Source organism: Thunnus maccoyii, chromosome 21 (assembly GCF_910596095.1).
Source record: "Thunnus maccoyii chromosome 21, fThuMac1.1, whole genome shotgun sequence".
NCBI lineage: Eukaryota > Metazoa > Chordata > Actinopteri > Scombriformes > Scombridae > Thunnus > Thunnus maccoyii.
Genome location: NC_056553.1, coordinates 1,555,411 through 1,576,283, shown reverse-complemented (window position 1 = coordinate 1,576,283; position 20,873 = coordinate 1,555,411). Strand labels below are relative to the sequence as shown.

Sequence of the window (20,873 nt, the reverse complement as noted above, 5' to 3'; positions counted from 1 at the left end):
CAAAAACAAAACCGCTTTTCTAATTTCATCTTTACGACTTTTCTTTGCAACATTAACGCCATATTGGTCAGCTGTTTTTACCAACAGCTCCTTCTTACAGCCATTTACAAACCCCACCATAGGCGCCTGAAATAAACTTGAGCAAGGAAGCCATATTTACAAATCACTGATACAGATAGTAATGTGTTCACTGCCTGACACACACTTGGGTAAATGACAACCCCCAACTTAGACTTTCCCCTAACTACCAAACCAAAACTTAGCCAAACCCTAGTCTTCATGTGGCTTGCAGCAGGTATTTATGCACTAAAAAACAGCAGACTTGTAAAGTGACCTGCAAGCAGGCAACCCCACAAAATCACATGGATGTGTCCCCAAGACAGCCGACACTAACCGCAACACTACAAAAAAAACAACAAAACAAACGGACACCCAAAGGAGTAACGCAACTACAGCCTAAAAGCGTATCAAAACAGTAAGACTTACCCTCTGAACAGCACACAGCAATCTAACACCAGGTCAGAAACAAATGCTTCCTGCAGAAAAAACACATGGTGCATCTCCAAAAAAATCCAGAAACCAGAGCAAAACCAAAACCAAACCAAAACAGCTCTGGCCCCCAAACATGCAGCCCAAAAGTAGCACACATCTGGACCAAATCACCTCATCAGCTGCACAATCACAACCTGCGCCAAACTGCTACCTGAGACACCAAACAAACTCTTTACCAAAACAACCTAAATGGAAGAGTCTCCATTTATTATGAACTGGCTCAAAAAGGAGACGTTTCACAAAAGAAATTTTCTTAAACCAAATGAAAGAAGTAACTAAATCTAATTGAAGTATGGCGTGTGGATCGGTAGCATCAGTGGTGTGTGGTGTGCATGGCTATAAGTGTGTGTGTTGTAAGGTGCAAGAAAGTAAAACATAACAAAACTAAGGCAACATAACTAAACCAAACCAAAACGGGTGCTGTTTCAGCAGCTGTGACAGAGAGAGAGAGACAACCGCCTGCTGCAGCCAGAGGTAAATAACCACCGTCAGCCCTCAGGTGTTCCTGGTTAAACTAACGATCACCTGCAGAACAATGAGAGATGCAGATGACACCAGCGGTCATCACAACAGCATATGACATATTCTGTCCTTACACCCTTAATTTAGGAAAAACTCCACAAAAAATGAGTCTTTCCTCCCAAGAAAAATGGCACAACAGGTCGTAATGTCAGTCAGCAGAAATGACCTTTAGTTAGTTTGAGTGACAGCTGCCATCTAGTGGTCGTACTAACTGTGAGGCAGAGCAGTGGTGCAGTTCAGATGACGTCTATATATGTGGACGGAGGCTTTAACCCAACAGGAGACGCTGTTTGTTTCCTGTTTCCAACCACGAGTCAGGACAGTTTTTTAAAAAGCGTAACCGCCATCGTCCCCTAATGTTAACCCCGTGGTTATTATTGCAGCTATGACAACAAAGGTGGCCTAACTTTAAGGAAGTAGTAACTTAACCTTAACAAAGTGATCATTTTAACCCAAAACACAGACAGATGATGTCCTCCAGCTGATTACTGCTGATAGAGACGCCAGATTAGAAAACGCTGCTACGTGTCGTTCTGGAGTCACATGATCAAACCAGGTATCTGGAGTTTCAGTTGGAGGACTTAATTCAGGAAAACCAGAGAAAAAACCAGAGAAAAATAATCGGTGTTGGAAGCTTGAGGACGTATACCGGCTGTGCTAGTCAGTTAGCCTCTGTGGCTGGGGAGCTAACACCTAACATGCTAGCTGGCAAGTACACTGGTGCTAGCCAGACAAAACAGATCACTAAGCTAGCTGGCTTCCTTGTTAGCAATGTGAGACAGCTCACTTGTACTACAGAGAATTGTCACCAACTCTGCAGCTCTCTGTAGCTTTTTAGCCTCTTTTAGCTTTTACTTTTGGTCTTGTGTCACATTTCCCGATGGTTCAGTTTGAGCTTGTTTCTTCTTTTAAACTCACTGTAATTTCAGGGAACTAATGACTAAACTGAAGGAATTAAATACATCTTTTTAGTTCACAAATTTAAAGCAAGTATAATTAATATTTTATACTAACAGTCTGATGTGTCAGTGTGTAATGTGTTGGTTGTGGCTTGTAGTGATGAACCTACAGACAATTATCAGCTCTTCTCGGCTTTACGGAGCTTTATAGTGAGTTTCAGCTCATTGTTTATCTGTCCAGCTGCAACTTTACTGTTCTGGTTCACTCTCAGCATCTCATAGCGTAGTTTTCAGAGAAAAAGCTGTAAAAAGCCGCTGTACACTACCTACTCAGCACCAAACGGCAAACAGACACAGTTAGCTGTAGACTAGCTGGTGAACATAGTGGAGCATTTAGCAGCTAAAGAGCCAGATATTTCCCTCAGGAGTTGGTAGAGAGTAAAAACAGAAGCTAAAAGAGAGTGAATATTGGACTTACATTCACCAGGTGGACAGAAACACGACTCCAAATGAATGATAATGTTGCTCCGTAACTGCTGGATGTGGAAGCACCTAACAAGCTAGCCGAAGCTAACCTAAGCCTTTTCAAGATGATAATATGTTAGATGTTGTGTTTGAAGTTTAATTTTGTGCCACCAAGTGGACAAAAAACAATTCATCTAGCTTTAACGAAAAATATAAAAGAACAAGAATTGAACCCTGAGGAACACCAAAGGTCATTAAGCTGAAAATGGTTTTATATATGTGTTGTTTTATCTATCATGGAGCACTTTATACTCCAGCAGAGCAGCATTAAATAATGTGATAAATGTTTCCTCCATTTTGGACTCTGTGGCTCTTTGTTACCTTTTAAATTACCTCTGTTCTTAAAATCTCACAACAAGGATGTTTCCAGCAGCTTTATTTGTACAGTAAATAGTTCAGACCGTGCATATATGTCTGGTTTCTTTTTCCTGAAGCAAAGAAAGAGAAACGCCTCAGTGGTTTGTTTTCTTTTGTGACATTAGTCTTAAAAGTCACTAAATGAGTCCTCAAACCTGTGCCAATACCCCCATTAAGGTTTGTAAGACACTGGAGAGTGAGCAGGATCTCTGCGAGAGGTTAAAGCGAGTGCAAACTATCACGTCTCTGCTATAACTTCACTTCTAGATGTGTTGCTTTTGGAGTTTTGTTCAGTCCTCTGTTGAACTGCCGTCATCTGGATCAGATAGAAACTCATCAACACTGGAAAATATTTGTGAAACACTTAGAAGATGATGAGAGAAGAGAAGAAGGGAAATATTGAAAGAGCGGAAGAGATGAAGTGGAGAAACAGTCGAAAGAGCTGAAGGACGAGAAGTTGTGTATTGTTAAAAAATTGCTTAAATGAGAAACCAACTTTGCCTTGGAAGGAAAACATCATTTCACAAAACGGGAATCTGTGAACTCCTGAGCACTTTCCTCTGATAAAACAACCAGAACTCTGCGTCCAACGATAACGCTCAAGTGTTGAGTTTCTGATTCTGTTGGATACAAACGTTCAGTCAGACAGAGCTCATGTTGATCTTCACACTCACTTCACATCTGATCACTAAAATAAAGTCTCTAAAGCGTCACAGCAGGATCTGTAATCTGATACAGAGAGATTAAAACTGGACAAAGCAAAAATACACAAATTATATGTAAAAATATATATGCAATATATATTTTTCTGATTAGTTTGTTGCTAAAGTCTTTTTCAAGGTAAGAGACCAATGACCAACACACACTGCTGCCAAGGGTGCTGGAGGTAGGGGGTCCAAGAGGCCGTTGACGCCCCCCCAATTCACCCTGTTCCCATATTCTGTTAAGTTATGAATCACTGCAAATGTCCTTATATGGCAACACTTATGGTAAAAAGATGTTTCAGTCATTCCCGTCCACTCTGAAACCACCGTCTTCTGTATGAGAGAGGACCAGCTGACGCGCTGCTGCAACTTCTTGTGAATTTTTCCTTGATTGGACAGTCAACTCACACGCCATGAAAGTTCACGTGAGTTGGTTAATTCATGATATCACATTGAAATGACAGGTGTAAAGCATTTGCTTTTTGAGTAAATCGAGATCTCCCAAAGTTTATTTAGGTTGTTGTATGAATGACATTTTCACAACAGCACGGCATGTTGATGATCTGCGAAGGTGAACCAGTAGGAAAGTCATGTTTTTTTTCTGATTTATCGTTAAATATGGATGTTAACCTCTTATTGCCTGCTTGCTGTTACTCAGCTGCAGAAATGTTACTACCCTATAAACACGTAGTTTTGGGTTATTGGACAGAAAAGCTTGTATCTAATCCCACAAGCACTAGTCAGCTGCTTTGTGTTTGGAAATATATCGCCCCCCTGTGGTGCAAGGGAGCTATAGTTACTCCATAAAAGATTAGTGAGCTACACACACACACACACACTTTTTAAACTTTTTTGTAAAATATATATATATCTTAAAGATTTTTTAAATGTACTTATTCATATAATTATTTAATGTTTACATTATTTCAATATTGATTTTTTTTTTTTTTTACATTTTCTTCTTTTTTTAATACTCTATAATAAATAAAGGTTTGTAAAAAAACCATATTGTATCTTAAAGATTTTTAAAACATATTTATTCATATAATTATTTACTCTTTAACTTTTTGTCATACTTTATAAATACTTATATATATATACTGTATTTTTCAATATCAGTAGCACTTTATTTTGAAAATAAGTTTGTAAAAATATATGTTTTAAAAGTCTTTGAAAACATTAATTCATATAATTATTTACTCTTATAACAAATGTCAATATTTTTTGTCATTTGTCATTTAATTGATTAACATATAATGTCAAGTACAAAACAAGTGCACAAGAGTAAACTGCTGATGAAATAGTTAAAATTATATTATGTAAGTATTTATAAAGTAAAGTATAAAAAAATCAATTCTATGAAATTAATTAAAATAGTAAATAATTATATGAATAAATACATTTTTAAAAATCTTAAATACATTTCATATATTTTACACTTTATTTGAAAATAGTTTATATTTATAGAAAATACATATTTTAAAAAAACATAATATATATAATTATATACGTGTTCATTAATTTATAAAGTATAAAAATATGACAAAAGAAAAATATTTAAATATCTTAAAAGAGTAAATAATTGTATGAATTGTATGAATGAAATTATATTAATATAATAATATATTTTACAATTACATATATATAGTATAAACTGTTATTTTAAAAAAACATGTATTATATATTATTATATGTGTGTTTGTTAAGTTTGAAAGTGACGTATAAAAAACAATAAATGAAATGAAAAAAATATGATATGATTAATACATTTAAAAAGTATTTAGGATAATGAGATTTAAAGTGGCGGACAGGTGTAATGACATCAGAACATGCAGGTGTTTGTGCACACACACACACACACACACACACACACACACACACACACACTCTCTCATCACCTCAGCCTCCACTAGAATTGAAACAATATGCAAACTACGTCATTAATTCCACAAGCCAAAAGCGAGTCCATTAAAAAAAATCGCCTTCTGACACCTGTTGACTCATGTGCTCAAACCTCCGGCTCAATGAGCTGAAACTATGCAGACCTCGTTATTTCTCCCACTAAGACAAACGCATTATTAAAAACTGCCGACCCAGCCTTCTGATGGCCTAGATGTTCACTCATGTAGCTCAACAATCAGCCCACAATGAAGGAAACATAGAAATTAGGCCATATATCTCACAGCAGCAAATTCTAGCATTGCCAACAACAATCTCAATCAACTCTATGGATAATTAATACAGCTGCACTCACTAACACTCAGCCAGGACCAGTAGTATTCCAATAAGGACCACTGGTCTGTGTCGAAGAGCAAGCATGGCCAGCAAAATACTTTATTTTTCTAGGCGCTTGCTGTTAGCCAGCTGTCAAAGTTAGCTTCAGTAAAGAGCCTCATGAAGAACTTTACCTGCCTGCGTGAGTCATTCCAGCTCGGATCTTGTCCAAACACTTTCATGTAGTACACTATGTACTTACTGGCGTAGTGCGTGAATTTCTACAGGGTAGTGTTGTCTCAAATCGCAGCCGTTGTGCACTTACCGGAAATGACGGTCGCAAATTAGCATTAGCTAGCGATAGCATTCGTGTCATCGTTCGCTACCAAATCATTACAGACTGCTAAATTAACCCAAAAAACATACTGACGGCTTATATCCGACAACAGTATAGTGGTGCTTGGTGCTAAAAAAACATGTATAACTTTTTTGACCGTTTTGAGTGCACCATCCGGGTTCTAACAGTGCACTGCATCTCCTATACTTCTCAGTGTGAACGCACTTATGCACTCAAAATGTTAAGTGTAAGTACAGAAGAATGCGATTTGAGACGCAGCACTACTGTTAGATAAAAATCAACTCTCAATTCGTAAGATAGGTCAATTTACCCTTAAATAGCCAGATAGTTTTTGCAAGAGCAACACAAAACTGCAGAAAAGACAGTGTTAAATTCAACGTTAGTTAAGATAACCGTCACATTAGCATTAACCTGACCTAACAAACTTAAGGTGACATTAACATAACCTTATTACAAACCAAAATGAAAATTCAAGAAAGCTTTTACTCACAGACTGGAACTGATTCTGTAGACATGCTCACCTCAAGAAGGAGGTTTATGTCCCCAGGAGTCACGTTGTGCCATCAGTTTACATAGAAGCACAATGCAGGAACTTCAAGCAACTAAATTAGCAAATTTAAAATAAGCATAACAGCTTGTGAGCAGCTGGTGGAGCACTCACCAGGTACATGCGAAAAATATTTCAATGTCACATACAGAAGGATGCGATTTGAGACCCAGCATTGGTCTCTCTCTTTCACATATTTCTTTTTTATCTTGAAAACTAGCTAGCATTATGAGCCCCACCGCATGAAGAAATACCTGCGCTTATTGGTTGATATGATGACATCAATCACCACGAGTCAAATTTTGATTGATTAATTTTGTTTTCTATGAGCAGAGAGAGCTGTATGAAGAGGAACCAGCAGCTCCAAATACTGGCTTCATGCTGATGATAGAAACTCAATCACAGAGATTTAAAGATCAAATAAATCATTTTAATAACTTATTATAAATTAATTTAACGATAACATTTTATAATATTTGTAATATTTTATTAACTAAAAAATATACATCCTCTGCTCTGTGTGAGTGTGTGTGTGTGTGTGTGTGTGTGTGTGTGTGAGTGTGAGTGTGTGTGTGTGTGTGTGTGTGTGTGTGTGTGTGTGTGAGTGTGAGTGTGTGTGTGTGTGTGTGTGAGTGTGAGTGTGTGTGTGTGTGTGTGTGAGTGTGTGTGTGTGTGTGTGTGTGTGGGACACCTGGGAGATATTTGGACACAATGACAAACATCTGCTTCTCACACACACACATACACACACACACACACACACACACACACACACACACACACACACTTTGTAGTGAGTGTGTAAGGTCATTCAGGGACACACCACAACAGACACGATGATTCACACAAACACAGAAATATGTATCCTCTTCCTCTTTTTCACATGCTCCTGTCATCCTTTTTTCTTATTCTCCTCCTCTTCATCTTCCTTTTCCTCTCCTCTTCATCCTTCTAGTCTTCTCTTCATCTTCTCTCTCTCTCTCTTCTTCCTGTCTTCTTTTCCTTCTCTTCAACTTTCAATCGTTCCTCCCTTCTTTTCTCTCCTCCTCTTCTTCTCTAACTTGTCTTCATTTCCTCTTTCCTCCTCACTTTTCCCTTTTTCTCTTCTTCGACTCCTCGTCTCTTCTAATCCTCCCTTCTTTTCCTCTCCTCTTTGTTTCTCCACCTCATTTCCTTTTCTTCCTCTCCTCATCTCCTCTCCTCCTCCTCTTCAGTAACTCATCTCCTTCACTCCTCCTTTCCTGTTTTTTTTCTCTCTCACTTTCTTCCTCTCATTTCCTTTTCCTCTTCTTCCTCTCCTCATCTCCTCTAACGCTCTCTTCTTTGGTTTCTCCTCCTCATTTCCTGTTTCTCTTCTTCTACTCTTGTATTCCTCTCCTTCTTTTCTCTCATCCTCTTCTGTAACTCTCACTTTCTTCCTCTCTCTCTCTCTTCTCATTTTCATTTTGTTTCCTTTTCTTCTTTCTCATGTTTGTCTACTCCTTTCTTTTCCTCTGCCTCCTCCTCTTCCTCTCTTCCCCATTTCATCTTTTTCTCCTCCATATTCCCTTTTATCTTTTTCACCTTTCTCTTCCATTCCCCCTTTTCTCATCTCTCATTTCTCATTTCTGCGTTATCTTTTCTAACTCCTTCCTTGTTTACTTTGTCTCTCGTCTTTTCTGATCCTCTCTTCATCGTGTGAGTGTCGGTCATTAGTCAACGAGTTGGAAATGTCTTTCTGTTCTCACCTTTATTCTTCATGTTTTCTCCTTTTCCACTTTTTTTTTATATATCTGATTGATTCTTTTAGTTTGTCTTTTATTTTTTCTCTCCTTTTCTGTGCCCATCAACCTTTCATGGTCAAAATCAAAGTACTTGAAAGCTATTTGTGTGATGCATGATGGGAACGTGTTTAAGAAACCACATGAAGGAGCGATTTGAACCGCTTGGCGTGACAAACCAACGGTCAGAAAACCGTCTGAGTCACTGCATTGTCTCAGAAACAGCTGTTCGTACATTTATGCCTCCGTTAGTCCTTATATTTCTTCTTCCTGTTTGTAACCGACCAAACATGGATGCCATGTTCAGATATGTTTACACGTTGTTTAATGTGCTGCAGCTGAGTAGCTAATTAGCTAGCTGCTAGCTGCTGCTAACTGACATTGGCGGTGCAGTTTTTCCCCATTCAACAAGCTGCAGGACAAGACGTGTGTTCATGTTTGTGAGTTATAAGAAGGAGACTTTAGCAGGAAACTGATGTGGGTTGTTGTTCAGAGTCTGTGGAGCAGGATGCAATCAGGCTCAGTGTGACCATCTGCTGATGATAGAAAATGTCATCTTTTTATGAATGTTTGATTTGCTGTATGGAAATAAAGACTCCAGGTATGGAAAGGTATTTAATTAAATAATGTAAAACAAGGCACCAATCAATCAATTACTTTCTCCCTTTTGGTTTCAGATTTTTTTTCTCAAAGGAAAACACAAGACAAGTAATTTACAGAGCAGATATGTTGGAGGCAAACAAAATGCAATTTAGTTTTAGTTGGACTTTCATGCTGCAGAACTTTTCTGTATTAAACCAAGACCATGATGTTAAGCAAGTGCTACAAGTGTTTAAGTATAAGGATATAAATGTTATCAAATACATTATCACCAAACATGTCATTCATATGTTCAGTATCGACATTTTTCCAGCAACATAACCTTCCCTACAAAACACATTCACTGTTACAATTTAAACTTAATTTCTAGTTGGCAGGGTTCTTTCTGGACTCATTGTAATCCTGCACTACATGTTCTCTCCGCGCTGCCTCAGCCTGCTGTTATTCTGTGATGTAGTGACATATGACTGCCTTAAGAGGGAGTTTGTGCACCACCGAAGAAGGTAAATTTAATTGGTTAATTAACTGATTTGGCATCGAGACAAAAACATCAGACACATCTGACTTTATTTAATAATAAGAATCAACTAAACAAAGGATCAGTAGTGTTTTTAGAAAGTGATAAATAACTTTTGACTTCCACTCTGATGGGAAAATACCCGACAGAACATCTGCGGCGTGACATCCGGTGGTCGACTGAAAGAAAAGTGACTCCGGTGGGAATCAAACCCTCCACTCTGGCCGTGTTAAGTGCCTTGCTCTGCAGCTCCACAGAACTGTTTCCTCATGTAACCCGTTTTGTTGAAGCTGGAATGCCACTGAGCATAGTTTGGTTTGTGAGCCATAATCAAATCAAAATGTGTCTGCATACTTTCCCATGGGGACGGAGGAGGAGGAGGAGGGGGAGGAGGAGGAAGGATCATCCAATTAAACAGTGACACTCGGAGAGAACGAGAGATAAACAGGCGGATAATAATCAGGAATGGACAGTTTCAAACAAAAGCAGGGAGAAAGAAAGAGAGAAAATATGCGGCTGTTGGTATTTCAGATGTTATTTTTGGACATTTTCAGGAGCTGAAACGTGTTTTATGTAACTCTGAATCAAAACCAATCAGCTAACGAGCTAAAATACCAAAATATATTTTTGAAAAGACGAGAGAGGAAGAGAGAGATCAAACAACAAAACAAGGGAGAGAAGACAGATATTTAAGTGTCTGTGTGAGTTGTTTTGGCCCATCTGTTGCTCATTAAGCAACATATTCATATCAAAGCAAACAGCACTTTTTAATTCCACCATTCGTGATCACCTCCAAACCTAATGTGGCGTCAAATTGGGGCTGGTTCCAGTTTTCACAAGTTTTAAGCGTTCGCATTATCGGACAACACAAGACAGCTGAGAGTCGTGTGATTATTGTTGGTTTTTCATTGTGATTATCATGTTTGATTTGTAGACAAGAAGAAAAATAAAGAATTATCCTTTAATGTTATTTGATTATGATACCTGCTAAAGTAGCTAATGTTAGTGTTCCCAGTAAGCTAGCGTTAGCGTTAGCTCCTTATCTGGAAGCTCCTGGCTCCAAACGGAAAAGATATTCAACCATTCGGCTCATTTTTTTTTTTTACAACAAAAGAAAACAAACTGAACTGAAGATGAACTTTGGTTCTTCTGGATTCTTGTTGGACAGCTGTGGACTCATAAAGGACGAAGCAGGACACACACACACACACACACACACACACACACACACACACACACACACACACACCTGCACAGACAGGACACACAGACACAGGTTGAAATAACTGGAGCACAGCAGGGATTTGTCTGCTTTCCGGAAACTTCTGCAGTTCAGGGAACTGAGCCAACTAGTGTGTGTGTGTGTGTGTGTGTGGACCCACATATGGAAAACACACACACACACACACACACACGGAGAGAGAAACTGTCATTTTCTGGTGTAATAAACCTTTACAGCTCCGGGTCTCATTCATAAAAATCCACTTGGCTGCAGCGTCTCTTCTCCTTCCTTCTCCTTTCTTACATCTTTCCCATCATACGAACCCAAATATGAAACGACGGGACATTTTATCTTCTTTTAACATTTTCACTGCTGTCGCTGAACGAGTCACAAATACATAAAACGTTATAGCAGAGTTTCAGAATATAGACACGTCCCACCGAGAAGCTATTTTTGTTTAATTTTTAGCCACAGCTCGGTCGGATCTACAGATGGAAATGTCGGTCCCGTCGTTTTTTGGTCCAGAAATATCTCAACAACTATCTGACGGATCGCTATGAAACTCGGTTCAGTCCTTCATGATCCCCGGAGGACCAATCTCACAAACTCTGGTAAACTTCTGACTTTTCCTCTGGTGCCACCATGAGGTCGACTTTTTACTTCTTTATTGAAATATCTCAACAACTATCAGATGGATTTCTGTGATATTTAATCCACACCTTCATGTTCCTCTCAGAGTGAATTATAATAAATCATCTGGTCCAGTTTTATTGGATTTATGACCTAATTAGAGCTGCAACAGTTTGTCAGTTAATCAGTTAGACAATTAATTAGAAGCAAATGTTTTGATAATTCAGTAATCGTGTTTGTGTTTTACATATTTTATCTTGAATAGCAGCAGTTAGTGTTTGAGCTGTTAATTGACCAATAAGAGCGCAGCGTAGCGACACGCAGCATCTCTAAAGTCCTGAACTCAAAGTTCACTCGTATGTTACTTATTTTACATCTTTTCTCGGCTGTTTCTGTATATTAATCTTACTTCTCCCTGTGTTGTGAATTGTTTTTATTTGAGTGATGAAAATAGGAAATTTATAGTATTTACATTTATTTACAGTTGTAGCATTTACAGTAAAATGTACACATCAGGATAAACCTGGAAATGGTAATTATTCAGTGTTTATATGGATTATAAATTTCTGGTTTCCAGTTAAACAGAAATGCTTTTATTGATCGGTTTCCAGGAAATGATCTGATCTGTTGTTGTCGATAGATGTCGGGTGCAAGCTCCGTTGTTTTCCTGTTCTGTAAACTGCAGCATGTTGCTACACAACACCCTGCAGATCAGCAGGATTTCTCCTCTTATATCAGTGTGTTTTTTTGATTTATACGTGATCGAGAGACTTCCGGCTGGCAGCAGGTCTGTGATGAAATGTCAAAGCCTCCATAAAAATCAGTTTGACCTCTGAACACTTGTAAAACCAACTTTATCCTCCATAAATCCTTGGATCAGTGCCGAGGTCATGCCGACTTTATGAGTTTATCACCTCCGTCTCCGCGGACTCGACCGTAAGCGGGGATCTGCATCAAAGACCTCTCTCGTCCTCCCTCCGTCCCTCCGTCAGCTGGCTCTCGTTTGGCCTTCAGGTCGTCTTCATGTTCAAACGCAACGTCTGCATCTCTTTTCCAGCCTGTTTTTGTTGTTTAAGCATCTCAAGTTTTATTTGTCTCTTTGTCATTTTGATTTCTTGCTCTCTTTCTGTTATTAAGTTTAGATTTGTTCCCTCCTTTCTGTCTGGTCTTCCCGGCTTTTACGTCATTTAAATACAAACACGAAACAATGAACAAAACGTCTCGGCTTTCTGTCTCACACAGATTCTGTTTGTGTTCAGTATTTTTGTAGGAAACCGCAGCCAGCGGGACAAATCCAGCCCTCCAGCGAAAATATTGTCCCCCTGATGAAAACTGGATTTTGGCTTTCATAATTTACACCCAAACTTTGACATTATGTTTCACAAATTTACTGTAGAAAGCAAAATAAACCCACCACCACCACCACACACACATGCCAGCAGAGGCTTTATTGTGCTGCTGAAATCCATAAAACCAACAAGAAATTACTTTTTAATGTGTGAATTAAAACACTTTCTGTGCAAAAATGTATTTCAAAGTTTATCTGAAGCTAATATGAAGCTTCAGCGTCCAAATGAGTCAAATCAAGTAGATATCTTTCAACGTTACAGTCTTTTTAGTGCCAAAGTCCCTCTTTTTGTTACTATACTTCCACCTGCAGCTCAACAGGGAAACACAAAGAGACTGTAAATGTGTCAGATATCCACCTGATATGACGAACTCAGACTGATGAAGACTCATATAAGCTTCACACAGACTTTAAAATGCATTGAAAGCAAATTTGAAGGATCTTTTAATATCCAGTATGAACAGGAGGAATGATTACAGCGAGGAAACATGTCATATGGACGTGTTGTGAAACATCAGAAAAGGATATAAATGACAGAAAATGACTAAAAGCAGTAAATCTTCTCTCTAAGACGTTTTTAATGCCACATGGAATGCAATTTAACACCGTTTTCACACTCATACTGGTCATAAAAATAACCGAAAAACAGTTGAGATCAATAAGACCTACAATTATTTATTAAGTAAATGAATTTAATGACATTTATATCACATTTCAGTCTGTACTTCCAGCTGTTTATAACTGTAAATCCTTCAAAGTTTCTCAAATCTCTCTTCTTGTCCATAGTGAGTGGATGAGCTGCTGTAGTGACTGTTTGCAGGTCGGGTCTGGCAGCACAATCCACTGTCTCACCTCTAGTTTATAGATGTAGAACGTCTCCGGACAGCGGACACATACAAAAAAACTTACAACTAATGTTCCTGTCTACAGCAGGAAAGAGACAAGATTCAAAAGAGAGAACGACTCTTTTGGACTTTGCTTTGTGTACATTAGCCTAGATCATTCAATTTTGTGCTGAAAATGTGTAATGGGGAAATTGCTGATCACTCATTAAACACACAAAGAGAGCAAATAATGTAATCAAATAATACAATCAGAAGTATAAAGCATCATAGTTCTGGAGACAAAGATACAAACCACCTAGCTGTCTTTGTCTGAAAAGTGAACCAGTCCCTTAAATACTACTGTACAGCATCTAAGACATCTGATTACTAACCTTACAGGTCAGCAACCAACCTTCAACTGACCGAGGAACAGTCTTTCTCTATGACTGTATATGACAGCACATAAACATGCACCAAGTAACATCTCAAAATAACATTACTACTATATTAAATAAAGGAGAAACCACACTATCCTCTAAAAGCTGATCAGATTTACACATAGACATCTACATAACTATAGTTTATCTCATCACTGGCTCAGATAAAAGTACAACAGAATAAACTTAACTGTTAAACACACAACTGCCTCATCTTCCACAGCAAAGAACTAAGTTTAGAATAGACATGCAACACTAAACTGAACTTCAACACTATCTGAAACATATCTGATATACACAAGAAATACATCAAATGATAAGCTGCTATTCAGTTTTCTTTCACAAATGCTGTATTTTCCCAGATGTATTAGTCATTAATCAAATGAATCTGTGGCATTTCGTTGCCCCTGAACTTTCACACTTTGCTGAGTTTGTAATCAGTTTTGGTTTCCAGAACCAGCGATTTGCGAGGACTCACTGATGGATCTCAGTCCTGGTCTGACCCGGTCTTTACGCTCTTTTAAAATGAGTTCTGACTCTTCAGTCGAAGGCTTACGTTGCCTTAAAAAAAACACAAATGCAGCTTCTGGAAAGTGAGTTTCTCTTGAAGGGACAAGAAATCTGTTTTAAGACACACTTGAAGGATGTTGACAGATGTGGTCACACTTGAACTGGACTAATAAAGAAATAATAACAACATTAATATAAAAATATAATATAATAATAATACTGTTTATTTGTGTAGCACTTTAGTAAGTTTGTCTTTACACAAAACAAAAATCAAACCATAAAAAGGAATAAAATCTAAAGACAGCTGAAGAGAAAAACTTGGTTAAATGTTTACAGTAAAATAAGATTTTAAAACTGACACTAAAAAATGTGTTTTTTAAACATCTGTAAAAGTAGAAATACGGGGAACATATTTTCTTGTCTTATAAATAAAATATTGCTTGTATTTTCTCCCCTCCTACGCTTGTAACTTGTGCTTTTGAAAGGCATTCTGGGAGATGTAGGAACACATTTACTGCAGGTGAAGTCAGGCTGAGGGGAATAAAATGACATCAGTTCTTCTTTGGGATCATTTATCTTTGACGTTCCTCAGGTCTCTTCTTACCGGCGGGGTTGAAACTGTCAGTGTCGCCTCTCTGACTCTCTGATTCAGTTCTTCACATAAACTATGAAATCATGTTTGGCTGTTTGCATCAGTGGGAGTTAACACCGTCTGCTGCTCCTGAACAGCTCCCTGTTGACAGAAGGTTACTGTCCCGCAGCACACCTGGAGCACAGCTGCTGACACACACACACACACACACACACAAACTAACATACACACACTACAATTCTTCGATCCAAAACACACACATTCCTCATGCCAGAGTTTCCACTTCATACAAACACAGACTCACTAACACACGAGACCCAGTCGCTCAGGTTCGGCCTTTATTTGATACATTAGGAGGGAATCAAAGCTGTGACACTGCAGTAATGTGGTTTATGTCTTGACCACCAGGCCACTGGATGTCCCAGATGTTCTGCATTTAAACTGTAGATCAGTGGTGGAAAGTAACAAAGTACATTTACTCAAGTACTGTACTACAGTACAGTTTTGAGGTACTTGTACTTTACTTGAGTATTTCCATGTGATGCTACTTTCTACATTTCAGAGGGAAATATTGTACTTTCTACTCCACTACATTTATTTGACAGCTTTAGTTACTTTTCAGATGAATTGATTTGACACAATGGATAATATAACAAGCTTTTAAAATACAACACATTGTTAAAGATGAAACCAGTGGTTTCCAACCTTTTTGTCTTTTGACGTCTTACAAAAAGCAGTGTGTAGTCGGGGTCACATTTCACATGTCTATGAGTTGTTAACAGCTCCACCAAATAGTGATTTTTCCCTCCAAACTTCTCACATGCTTTCATTTCAATAAATGTTCAAATGATCCAATATTTCAGCAAAAATCAAAGATTAGAGAAAAAGTCCAAAAACTGAAAACAGATTTGTGTATCAGAACTTTGTTTTTTCTTCTTTCCTCTCCCATTAATCATCTCACCACCCCTCAGATTTATCTGCTGACCCTTTGGAGGGGCCCAACCCCTAGGTTGGGAACCACTGGACTAAACTAGCTAACTGTATATAAAGTAGTGTAAACTAGCTCCACCTCCAGCAGCTACAACAGTAACATGCTGCTCTAACACTGATGCTTCACTATTAATAATCTAATGATGTCATATATAATAATATATCAGTCAGAGGGACCAAACCACTACTTTTACTGCAATACTTTAACTACATCAAGCTCATAATACTTATGTACTTTTACTGCAGTCGTATTTTTCATGCAGGACTTCTAGTTGTGATGGAGTATTTTTACTTTGCTCAAGCTCATAATGCCGTGTAGCAACCAGCCCGTAGTGTGAAACAAACCTCTGAGAAATCTATCGGTGTGTCTCAGAGCCGCCAGTGTTGTTGGTCAGTGGAAGAGAGATACGCCAGCTTTACCCTCAGCATTAGATCACGTTGTAAAGTCCTCCTCATTGTAGCCAACTCGACAGTACTGTGAGTACCTGGTGTATATACTGTAAATAATCAGTGTTACTGAACTGTGAATACAGATGCTACTATTTCCAATTTGATTTCCTGGTTTGTTTTGTTTTGTGGGGGTTTGCAGTAAAACCCACAGTGGACTTTTGAGTTGTCTTTCTTTTATGTTTGTGAAACTAGAGCGAACTAAATTTTTGGGGAAACAACACAGACTCTTTACTAAGTGGATTGAATTCTGAGACTATGGGACAAGTCTTTCACACACTCACTCACACTTGAACCAGATCTTTCTCACCAATCCACTTCTCTTTCGGCATAAACCCTATCGTGCCTCCCCTCCTAAGATGAAGGTGATGAAGAAACTCATTGTTGACATGCTGAAGGTGTTATTGAACCCTCCTTGCTCATAGCTTCTCAGAGATCCCTCCTCGCTCCTCGGAATAGAAATAAGAGACTTGGGACGACCAGAACACGTGAAGATGGAGGAGCGAGGAAATATAAGAGAGACTTGAGATGTACCCACAGTCACAGATGCCTTCCCTATTCCCACAATCCAGGAAATACTGAATAGTTTCTCAGATGCTGCTATCTTCTCTTCCCTGGACTTAAATAGCAGGCACTGGCAAGTGGAAATGGACCCTGAGGTGCAAGAAATCACAGCCTTTATCTGCCCCCTGGGTCTGTACAATTTAAAGTCATGCTGTTTGGACTGAAGAATGCCCCCGCAACATTTCAGAGGCTCATGGAGAAAGCACCAGGAGAATTAAAAGGTGTCATCTGTTTTGTAGACCTGGACGACATCATTGTTTCCTTCCAGTCCTGGGAACAGCATTTCTGTGATGTCCTGAAAGCCTTGCAGAGGTTCCTGAGCATGGCAGGGTGGTATCATTGGTCTGATCCCAACTTCTCGCAGATTGCTGAGCTGCTCAGTGCCTTAAAGAAAAAAGGAGCAACGTTGCTCCGGTCACCTGCATGCCAAGCTGCTTTTGATGCACTTAAAAAACATTTGGTAAACCCACCTGTCCTAGGTCACCCAAACTTCAATGCTCCTTTTTTTGGTCTACACCAATGCCAGCGAGATAGGGCTCGGGGAAGAACTGGTCTAGAAATCAGACCAACCTGAATCCAGCTGAGAGGAATTATGCTGCCTCTGAGTTGGACTGGGGTAACACTGTGGTAACAGATCATCCACCAAACCCAGCACTCAGCTCTCTAACTCAAGCTACTCCTCCCTGTCCATATGTCTCTGTAACTTCTCCTGCTCAAACTGCAAAGCTAACAGCTCCTTCTTCTGCTCAAAAGTTAAATCAGCTGTCTGCACAACTGCTGGTACAGACACCGGCGCAGGTGCTGGCTCTACTGTGGCCGTTCAGAGCTCACTTTTATGTAACACACCTTCTTCAAACAAAGATGACAAAACCTCATTTCTAATCCCATCTTCACATTTTTTTCTCTGCCGCAACAATGCCATAATGGTCTGCTACTTGCACATGCTTTTCCTTTTTACAATCACTTACAAACGCCACCGTGGGCACTTCAAAAAACCACGACAAAGAAGCCATAATTACCAATTACTGATACAGACAGTAACCTGCTAGAAAGACACATATGGCAATTAACAACCTCCCACAGAGAATCTCACTCTAACTACCTAAGCAATGCTTGCTAAAAACTCACCCCTAGTCTTCATGTGGCTTTACACACTGAAAAGTAGCGGCCTTGTAAAGCAACCCCACAAAATCACATGGATGTGCCCCCGAGATAGTTGCTCCAAAACAACTAAGAATGCTGCCACAGCACTACAAAAGAAACAAACGGACGTAACCCAGGGGGAAATGCCACTACAACCTAACAGGGAAATCTCTGTAGAAAAGCATATCAAAACAGGAACACTTACCCTCTCAACAGCACACAACAATCCGACACCGGGTCAGAAACCAATGCTTCCTGCAGAAAAACAGATGAAGTGTATCTACCAAAAACCAGAAACCAAAGTAAAACCAGAGCTAAACCAAAGCAAAACCAATGACCAAAACAGCTCTGGCCACAAAACAGGCAGCCCGAAAGCTAGCACGCAGCTGGACCAAATCACCTAATCAGTGTGCCCAATCAACACCATGCGTCCGCTGCTTCCTGAGGCACAAACAGACTTTTTGACAAACTAACCCTAATGGACGAGCCCCCATTTGTTATAACCCGGCTCTTTAGCCACAACAAATAGGGAGACACACCATGTAAATTTAAGATCATTTTAATTTTACTTACCTTAAGTCTCAACTTAGGATTCACAGAGTGTGAAGTGTAGATATCAGTATAATCAGTATTGTGGGGTGTGCATGAGTGATGAAAGGGTGTGTGTATGTGTATGTCAGGTGCATAAAAGCAAAGCAAAAAGGAAACTAAAGCAACATAACCAAAAACAGGGTGCCTGCAGGGAGCTGAGAGGGAGCTGCCAGCTGCAGCCAGACTTTATAAACCTGGGAAGACTGCGGGCCCTCAGGTGTTCCCAGTTGCGCTAATGACCACCTGTAGAGACGGGGCAGGTGAACCACATAGCAAACACTAGATGACATCAGGGGTCATCACATCTGTATACTATATATATCATTATACCCTCCTCTTATTACTGAATATTACTGTTGTCATAATTATGAGCTTTGACCACGTTTTTGACAAGTACTATTGAGAGTGATCCATTACGAGTATTTTCACATTGTAGGGTGCTATTAGTGTATATCACTGTCAGATGGTGCTTAACTTGCACTCGGATTTGTAATTGAATATTGACTCTTATCTCTTTCCTTTTTGCTATTATACATGTGGGGCTGTTGAAGTTTATGTTTGCATTGTTTTGTTGTTCTTACTGTTATATCTTATATGTTGTCTCTTCAAGGGGCAGAATTAACTTGCCATGCAACCTAGTCACATGACCACTTGACGAGTTTTAAATTGGATACCTGTCCTTATTGCTTATTGATGAAGTCTTTGAGATGAAACGCATTGGTTTATCCATGATTTGATAAAGGATTTTTAAACTTATAATCAGAGTGACTCAGATTCTTTTTAGACTGTCAACCAAAACCATGGACTTCCATTAAAAGTAAGCTGGACAATCATTGTTTTTTTTACTCGACTATCCTTGAAGAGCACTTGATTTTCTACTTCAGCATCACCAACACTACTGTTCTTGACCCAATGCAGCACCCCCTGTTTATTCTTCATTATGTGGAAAGTCTTTTTCAAAGCTGATTTATTGACATTTATCCACGTCAGAGATACCAGAGATCATCAGAACAAGTAAGTTGGTGCAGATTCCAGCATATGACATTAAGACTGAAAAGGGGGGGGGGGGGGGGGGTTTATTCAAATTGCATCAGGAAAAGGTTAATCTTTGCTAATGAAAAAGAACAAGATCTGACGTATTTTAACTGGAACATTAGTTTAGTGAATGGAAACATTTTCCTCCTTTGCTTTGATTTGTGAGTAACCTGATGAATGAGCTACTGAGGTTTGTAAGCTAGCATGATAGCTAGCTTGTTAACCAAAATAACTTTCCAGAATAGCTAATTTAGCAAGTAAATGAATTTGTTCTCTAACCAGATAGAACACATTTAGCTGAAGGGAATGTAGTTGTACCATTTTTATAGCCTTTAAACAAAGGGGACAGATATGGATACATTCATTTGTGCAAAGACATACAGATGTGTTTATGTCATAACTAGAAGTTCATTTGAAGCAGCTGCATCATGTAATATAATCCCGACAGCATCAGCCATGCAAATGAGGCAGAGGAGGAGACGACTCTGATCTTCTCTTATTTCCACCTGGCTGGTAGATGGATGCGTCCACATGAAGCCTGTTCACTGAGAGAAGGTAGGTCTGACAAACTTCATCACATGTATTGTGTGCTCTTTGTCGCGATGTTACAGCTGAAATCTGTAATTATTTACTGAAATGATGTTAGTTTCCTCACTTCCCTCCAGTGGTATCACTCCAGTGAAGAAATACTTGAGTTCAGGTATTTGAGATGAACAGAAAATTAATCAGAAAGTATTTTGATAATCATTTAACTCATTTTTAAGCAGCCTATCAAATTTGAGGATTTGAAACTTTTATGTGTCAGACAGTAAAGTAAACTGAATATCTGGATTTTGGATTGTTGATCAGACAAACAAGACGTCTGAAGATGTCATCTTGGGCCCTAAGACATTACAACTGGCATTTTTCTGTGTTTTCTGACAGTTTATAGGCAAAACTATCAACTGATTGATCAAGGAAATAATCAGCAGCTTAGTTGCAGCCC

At 38.9% G+C, this 20,873-nt stretch overlaps 1 protein-coding gene across 3 annotated transcripts in view; it reads left to right on the top strand.

The window, feature by feature from the left end:
* Positions 1-20,873, top strand: part of sugct (succinyl-CoA:glutarate-CoA transferase) — a 121,484-nt gene that overhangs the window by 71,079 nt on the left and 29,532 nt on the right. The window lies entirely within an intron of this gene.